This window comes from Dryas octopetala, chromosome 5 (assembly GCF_963921425.1).
Source record: "Dryas octopetala chromosome 5, drDryOcto1.1, whole genome shotgun sequence".
NCBI lineage: Eukaryota > Viridiplantae > Streptophyta > Magnoliopsida > Rosales > Rosaceae > Dryas > Dryas octopetala.
Genome location: NC_141370.1, coordinates 6,692,299 through 6,701,229, shown reverse-complemented (window position 1 = coordinate 6,701,229; position 8,931 = coordinate 6,692,299). Strand labels below are relative to the sequence as shown.

The following is an 8,931-nucleotide window of genomic DNA, read 5'->3' as shown; positions in this document are numbered from 1 at the left end:
TACTCAAAATAATAGATAGTATAGTGGTGTGAGTTGTTTCTTTCAATTTATCAAGACAGTCACAGTTAAGTTGTGATTGGATTGATATATTTTTTTAATACAATATAGTATAAATTAATGTAATATTTGTGATGTAATATTATTTTTATTTTTTTATTATAGTGGCATATAATGTAATATTTGTAAATTCTAATACCTTTTACTTTATTATTTTGTTTGACTTTTCAATTAGTACCTAATCTAAAATATTATTTAATTTTGGTACCTAAACTAAAAAGTTATTGAAATTTAGTAGTTAAAATCAATGGACCTTTACATAAATTCATAAAAGGTTAAAATGGTCTTTGTAAAAAATGATGTGGCAAATAAATTATGACATGTATTTAATTAAATTAAATAGTTAAATTGACATGAAACTCCATGTCATTAGGGCACAAAAATAGGGCACAAGATTAGGACACTCTAGCATTGCCCATATATATATATATATGTGTGTGTGTGTGTGTGTGTGTGTGTATAACTAGCTTCTAAACATGATACCTTTTGATAAGAATAAAATGGCATCGTAGGTGGACCACCCTCTATACAATTCAATGATATGAATCATCCATTTTAGATCCATACTCAAGGATCATCGATCCTTAAAATCAACTAAATCGAAAACACTTTTGTCACGACCTGTAAAATGATGAGTTTAAATAACTAAACATGGTTCCGATTGATGTCAAATAAATATTCATTTACAACTCCCAATATCTTATATATTATTAAAATTTTAAGAAGTGTGGAGGAGCCATAAAGGCATTGATTTGTAATCATAAAGAAAATCATTCTTTTGCAGTAAGGCCTTCCACATTAATGAAGTGATTATGATTATGATTTTGATGCATAAAGTGGCCTGATTCCTATTTGAATAGTGCTGAGAGTGATTCTTATGTTTGCTGTATCCATAGTGGTGCTGAGAGTGATATCTGAGAGTAATATTGTTGTACCAATTTAAATTAGCCATAATTTGATTAAGTGGTCATTAATTTTTAATTTATAATGCAATTATTTATGAAAATTATACCAATGTCATTATTTTAATAAAATCTTTAAAAAAAGTCAAATTTTAGATATTAATTATTTGAAGGCCCGAGAATTACTTTTTTTATGTTGATCTAATGCACCATTTAATAAAGGTTAATGCAGCAACGTTTCACATACAACACACAAATTGATTTCATTTCATAAACATGAACCATAAACTGGGCACATACGCAACTTGCATAAGGAAACATAATAAAAAAAAAACGAAACATAAGCAATACACATAGATAATAATTGAAAACATATAAGAAAAGAAACAACAATAATCAAAGTATTCTAGTTGCTTGGATGAGACTCCCTTCGCGATGCACTTGCAGGAATGGCATTCAATCATATGCCGATTGTGAGGCTAAAGCGAAAACCTCATATTGTTATAATTATAAGAATGTTTAGGTGAAAGTGGGTCAGTCGTCCTCAACCCATGGGAATCACTAAAGAATGTCGTTGTTGTAGTTTAATTTATGTCTTCATTCTAGTATTTGGTTGAGCGGCCAGTGTGGTCTTGATTATGTGTTTGTTATCGTTAATTTATGTGTTTATGTATTTAATGTGTTTGTTATCCATTATGTGTTTCCGTATTTTTTTTGTGTGCATTTTTTAAGTATTTTTATTAATTAAATTAAATAAAAAAAAGAATTATTCTTGTTCGTTGGTCTCCAACGGATAGCTATTCACCACCATTGATCTGCCTATAGGAAAGCACAATTCAAATAAAGCAAAATAATTTATTGGGCCCAAAATGCGGTTTGAATTGCAGCCGTTGGATACCAACTATCATCTCGTGGGACATCCCACATGCGCGTCACCCAAAGCCAGTCAGACGGGGGGGGGGGGGGGGCATCTGCCAGTCAATGTCTGCCACTCTTCAAACTATCTCTCTTCTTTCTGATTTCACACCTGGGTTGGCCCCACTCTCAATAAGAATCAGTATCAATGATGTTCATATATGAACATCACATATTAAACTCTGTTAGTTTATAGGATTTGATATATTGACTTTTTCCTTGTCAAAATCATTGTATTTAATTTTATTTAATCACTCACAAGCTCTAGGCTAGATTAAGGACAAGATCAGTTGTATTGAAGAATTCAAGAATGAAGTAGCAATGAACAAAGACCCAAGGTATACTGCACTTCATGCATTTCATGAAAACAACAGTTGTTTGTCTATTTGACTAGTCTTTCACTGAACATAAGGACAATGGTCTTCACGTACAGTGGTTACATGACAGTCACTGCAGTGGGGCCTTTTCGGGTTTTTTGCTTCTTAAAGCCCATTTCATTTAAAGCCCATTTTCAGTTTTTCTAAACATGCATGTGCACAACACATGATTTGGTTCCCTCACTGAATCAATCAGATCTGATTGCATCTCATCACTTTCACGCCACTCACTCACACATCTGAGCACTATTCATCATCTTCTCCATTTCTGATTTTTGCAAAATAAAGAAATATCTGATTTTACAGCTCCTAATTCTTATCCTTAATTGTACTAGGATACCTCTCTAGGACAAAAGAAATATGCCTTCATTTGTCTCTTATGGACAACCACTTCTTAACTTCAACGTGGCATGGGCAGCAGGGGCATGTGTGTGCCGTGAGTATTTGTGGTGTGCTCGGCCTGAGTCTTTTGTGAGAGACGTCAATTTTATTTGGGCATGCTGGCTGCGTGAGGTGTGTGCGTTTTTGTGGGTGTGTGCTCATCCTTTCAAGTAAGAAAAATGTTTTGGATTTTCAAACATAAAATGATTTTTTCTTAACTTGTTTTTCCTCTAAAATCTGAATGGGTTTGAGTGTTGTTTAAAATCTTTTCACATATTCATAAACACATTCATTTAGATTTTTAGATTAAGGACTCTCCATTAGCCTTTTCATGTCTCTTGCTTGAGAAGGCTGATTTTTATAGAATCCAGATTTACATATCATTTCACATCATCTATATCATTGAATCCACTTGCTTGGGTTCAATCGGTGCCGTGCTTTGAAGAGCTCAAGGAGGAGCTGCCAATGACATGAATGATTGATTGCTAGCTTCAAAGTGTTTGCACAAGGATGCATAATGGTAAGAAGTTGCCACTTAGTATTAGGACTAGAGTGATTGAGCTTGTTGTGCGATTGCTTGTATTGAAACCCTTGATATTGGATTGCTTGGTCAGCTAGAAAAGACTCCCAGTTTTTAAACGTTAGTGGTTTTCTGGGTGAACAATCTTGTGCCTTGTTTATTGTTTATTTCCTCTGTGTTGCTAATTATTAATCTGGAAATAACATCACAACATCACACACTTCACTTTAGCATGTTAACTTAACCCTTGAATGCTAAATGAAAGTTTGATAAATCTGCCCACACACCACTTTAGTTGTTGATGGCACTGAGATGCCTACATTGATGGATCCTTTGAGTGCATAGGTTGTCACTCAATTCCTTGGTGTGTTCTGACTTGTGATATTTATTAAAGGTGTTTTGGTTTTACAAGTCAATCTGGAGTTTCAGATTTTAGCTTATGTATCGTCAGAGTTGTGTCTGCTTAACTGGTTCCTGAATGATCATATAAAACAAAAATTGGGGCCCGATCACTGACAGTGGATTTAATCAAATTTATTAAGTAGATAAATTACCTAATACAAACTTTCAAACTTAGACCAGATAAGAATCAATATCACCGGCCCACTGTGAGTATTAAAATCAAGTTTTGAGACCCATTTTTAAGAATCAAAATCAGAATCATGGCCTTACTGTGGATGACCTAAGCATGGAACTGAGTCAATTTTAAAACCTCATAACAAGATAGTGGACACAACAATCACACAAATATAAATGTGAAATAAACAACAAGAACTGACAAAATAAAATACCTTTTGTTGTGGTAAAAACTCAAGTTGAGGGAATTCTGACTTGAACCCTAATCACTCTCCTTATTATTGAACTCATATTTAGTGTTTGTTTTTCTTCAATACAACCACAAGGAATGTCTTCAAGACGGTAGCAGATACTTTGAGTGATAGTAGTCTTGGTGGATTTCGGGAGCTATGCCACAAGGATCCATGACATCATATTTTTGACGCAAGTTTTCAATGAGGCCCACTCCATATAGGATTTCAACGATTCGAACTGTTTATTTTTTAGGTCTCCATTAAGGGATCATCCTTGCAAAAAATTAGGTAAATCGGAAACCATTTATCATATAAGATTAAATGGTCAACATTTCAAGTGTTTATTTTGTTGATCATTTAATTTTTGTAGGTAAATGATTTCCGATTTACCAAATTTTTTGCAAGAATGATCCTTTAATGGAGACTTAAAAAATAGACGGTTCGAATTGTTGAAATCCTATATGGAGTCAGCCCTATTGAAAACTTGTGTCAAAAATAAAATGACACGAATCCGCCTCCTTATATATATATATATGTAGGTATGAGAGAGTGAGAGAGTGAGATAAATAATCAAGCATGAGAAGAGAGAGAGAGAGAGTTTGATAAATAATTAAGCTTGAGAAGAGAGTGATTTCCCATCCCAAGAAGACAGAGGAAATCAGTGGTCAATTGGATCCCCCTTTAAAATTCTAAATTGAATGCACCTGAACTTCTATGGAATTCTTAAAATTCTGAATTGAATACACCTAGATTTTTATGAAATTTCACATTCTTTAAAATCCATTAGAATCTCAATTGAATATACTCCCTCGTTTTTTTTTCTCTCTCCACGTGTAGGTTTAACGTAAATTCCTATTCAAATACAATATAATACTTGTCAGGCTCTTCCATCTTCTAAAAGTTTGTTTTCCTTCTTTTTATTATCTTAACTAAGATTTCTATTAATTGCAAAATAAAAGTGGCTAAAATTGTCTATAGATCTACAAAAAATATAAGTACTATTTAAAACAAGGAATTTTAAAAACTTAAATATCACCAATAAATAAAATTTAGAAATTAATTTATACCCCAATGGCCCAATATAATTATAATTAAAATATAAACAAAAATCACTGTAAATCATCACTAGGAAAATAAGTATAATAGTAGAATTTAATTAAAATCTAGATCATCACAAATTTAGTCATCTAATTATGTCCGAATAAACAGATGAACACAGTGTTTTCGATAAACACTAAAATAATCATGATGACAATCAAATAATAAAAAATGAGTTTTGATTTTGTTAATTTGGTTGATTTTTAAATGTACATCTAAAAATTACACTATTCAGATATTGATTCACAATGTGCAGCCCAAACAATTTGGTTCTTATCTAAAGGGATCATCTTAAGAAGCTCCTCATATATATCTATATAGAGAGAACCCTTCTATACAGGGATCCCTCAAATAATTTTATTTAAGAGATCTCTCGTCGGACTCAATCTATATTGTATTTCAATGTCCAAGCCATCCATCTTTTAGGTCTCTATTTAAATAAATCTATGCTAAAAATTAGACAAATCAGAAATCATTAAGATATTGTTGTAAATATATTATTATGTGTGGCTATTCCTGTAATTAGTTGTAGGGGCATACTAGTAAATATTCTAAACCTAGTAAACCCTACCTCTATATAAGGATATTTATAAGAAGAATAAGATGACGACTGATATATTCTCTCTGCCTCCTCTTTTCCACAAACCCTAATCTCTACATACTTTTACAACACGTTATCAGCACGAAAAGCTCTTTGGATTGTGGATCGCTAAACGAAAGAGGATCATCATTCAATTTGTTCTTCAACCAAGTAGGTTTTATAAAATAATTTTATGTTCATGATTATTTAACCTTGATTGATTGAAAAATCCCCATGAAGCATGAACCCTAAATTTATGTGATTGATTTATTTGGGTTTACATATTTTATACATGCTTCCTTGAATTGAATGATTAAATAATAATAAAAAAAAGGAAGAATTTTTGGGTGATCGGAAAACCACCCCGAGCAGCAGCCCCGCGCTGCCAACCCTCGCTGCCTTGCGCTGCCAGCAGTAGCAGCAGCCAGCCTTGCTGCCAGCGCATCCTCGCGCGCACAGCAGGCTTCGCTGCTAGCAACAGCACTCGCGCACGCGCGCAGGCCCACACAGCCCTCGCTGCCATGCTGCCAACAACAGCACGCTGCCAGCAGCAGCTCCCTCGTGCAGCATCCCTCGCGCAGCAGCCTTTCGCTGCACGCTGCCAGTAGCAGCGCAAGCAAGCTGCCAGCAGCAGCTTGGCTGCACACCCAGCAGCCCATGCAGGCCCACCAGGTAGCCCAGCGCAGCAGCCATGCAGCCCAGGCCAGCAGCCCAGGCCCATGCACCAGGCCCACGCAGCCAGCCCAGCAGGCCCAAGGCCTACCTCGCAGCCGCTGCCACGTGGACGCCACGCGAGCTGCCACGCAGGCAGCCCAGGCCCGCCACGTCAGCTGCCACGTGTCCGCCACGCAGGCAGCCAAGCCGCTGCCACGTCAGCGCCATGCAGGCGCCACGTCAGTGCCACATCGCTGCCACTCCCACGCTGACACATGGCGAGTCTCATGAAACTTTGTAAAAAGGAGATGTTAATTCTTGTCATGCCTGGGGTTTGAACCCAGGACCTCTTGGGTACCAAGAGTGCACCTTAACCACTGTGCTGCTGATAGTTTATTGTTAGTATGCAAACCAATTAATATATATACTCTAAATATCAGAAACTTTTATTCAAATAATTTTGTGATATTTTTCTGTTCTACTTGGGATATGAATATTTTACTTGTTTAAATTTTTGCACTAGAGTATATGTGTAGAAATTGCAGGTAATTAATGAACCAGTAGTTCATACATAAATATTGAACCTGTAGCTTCAATAATGCCGTATAAGGAACCTGAAGTTTCCTTCATAAATTCACCATACATGATAAAACCAGTAGATTTTACATGTCTATACCATGTTATAGAACTTGAAGTTCTTATTTATTGTTTATGGATATTATTGCCCGAAGCACTAATTATGATTATTTGTTCCTTTCAACCAAAGAATGTCAAATCTCAACAAGCTTGATTTCGTCGCTTTGAAAGTTTCCGGAAGAAACTATCTAAAGTGGACTCAAGATGTTAAGCTTCATTTGACTGCCAAGAAGATGAGATCGACAATCAACGCAGACAATGTCGTTGCAGAGTCCCTTAAGGCAAGTGCCATGATCTTCATTAGGAAGCATATGGAAGAAGCACTCCAAGTTGAGTACCTCGCTGAAGAGGATCCACGAGCTCTTTGGGTTGCTCTGGAAGAGCGGTTTAACCATCAGAAGACCATTTTCTTGCCTGAAGCAAGACATGACTGGCAGAACATTCGTTTCCAGGATTTCAAATCCGTGAATGAGTATAATTCGGAAATCTGCCGGATCCGGTCACTCCTCAAATTTTGTGGGGAGGAGCTCACCGAAGCTGACCTATTGGAGAAGACTTTCTCCACCTTCCCTGCCTCCTGTTTGGTCCTGCAGCAACAATACAGGGAAAGGAATTTTACCAAGTTCTCGGCATTGATCACCACTCTGTTGCTCGCTGAAAAGAACAACAACTTATTAATGAGAAATGATCAAGCCCGACCTGTCGGTACTAAAGCAGCACCATTGCCTGAAGCAAACGTTGTTGCTTACCGCGATTCAAACCGCGAAAAAGGATACTGAGGTCATGGGAAGGGCACAAAGTCTGACCGCCCGAGATATGGAAGGAAAGGTTCTCAGAGGAATGGCCCGTATGACCGAGTCCAACGCGGCCATGGCCCACGAGGTCATGGCCCACGGAACTCGAATTCTAGTGGCCAAGGCCCACGTGGTAGGAACCGCGGTCCCTCGGCCCCAAAAACTCGAAATGAGAGGAACACTGGTCCGGCCCGTCGCCACCAGAATCAGAACAAAATCAGAATCAGAATCAGAATAATCTCTGTTACCGATGTGGAGGAACTGATCATTGGTCTCGCACCTGCCGTGCATCAGCGCAAGCTGTAAATGAGTATCACGCCAGTCGCGGAACTCGAGAGACCAATCTCGTTGATGGATCATTTCCTATGGATACCACCTTAGAGGTCACTGATTTCCAGACTGCTACTGGACACTTCGAGGATTAGAAACTCGATGACATGGATATGATCGGCGCTTGTGCCGTATTTATTTTCTGAATAATGTTTTTTTTATTTGGATTATTTGGTGATTTATGACTTGGATTATTTATTTTTGGAAAATTTGGTTATGCTCGAATATTATTTAATTCAATTAAGTTATTTTCATACATGTGATCCATTGAATTAAATTTATGAATAGGCATGTTTTGTGGGGAAGTTTGTTGTCTGGCTGACAGTGCTACTACGCACACCATACTCCAAGATCGGAAGTATTTTTCAAACTTATTGCCTACTCATACCTCTGTGACAACCATATCAGGCCAATCCAACCTGATAGAGGGTCATGGCAAAGCCCATTTTATGTTGTCCAATGGTACCGAATTTACCATTAATGAGGCCTTATATTCTCCATGTTCCAGAAGAACATTGTTGAGTTTTAAGGATATTCGAGCCAACGGTTATCACGTTGAAACCACTGAGGAAAATGGAGTGGAATATCTTTGCATAACCTCCAATTTGTATGGCCAGAAGCGTACATTGGAGAAATTGAAATGCCTATCGAGCGGTCTCTATATGACCACCATTAGATCGATTGAGGCAAATCACATAGTTAACCAGAAGTTAACCAAATTGAGCAGTTTCTTACTATGGCATGACCGGTTGGGACACCCAGGTCAAAGTATGATGTGCCGTATTCTCAATTCATCACACGGGCATCCACTTACTAATAAGGATCTTGTGTTTAGTGACACACTATGCCAAGCCTGCTCGCTCGGAAAGTTGAATACT

The 8,931-nt window shown here is 37.1% G+C and overlaps 1 pseudogene; it reads left to right on the top strand.

Moving 5' to 3' along the window:
- The first annotated feature begins 7,060 nt into the window (after positions 1–7,060).
- Positions 7,061–8,148, top strand: LOC147283837 (uncharacterized; annotated as a pseudogene).
- The last annotated feature ends 783 nt before the right edge of the window (positions 8,149–8,931 follow it).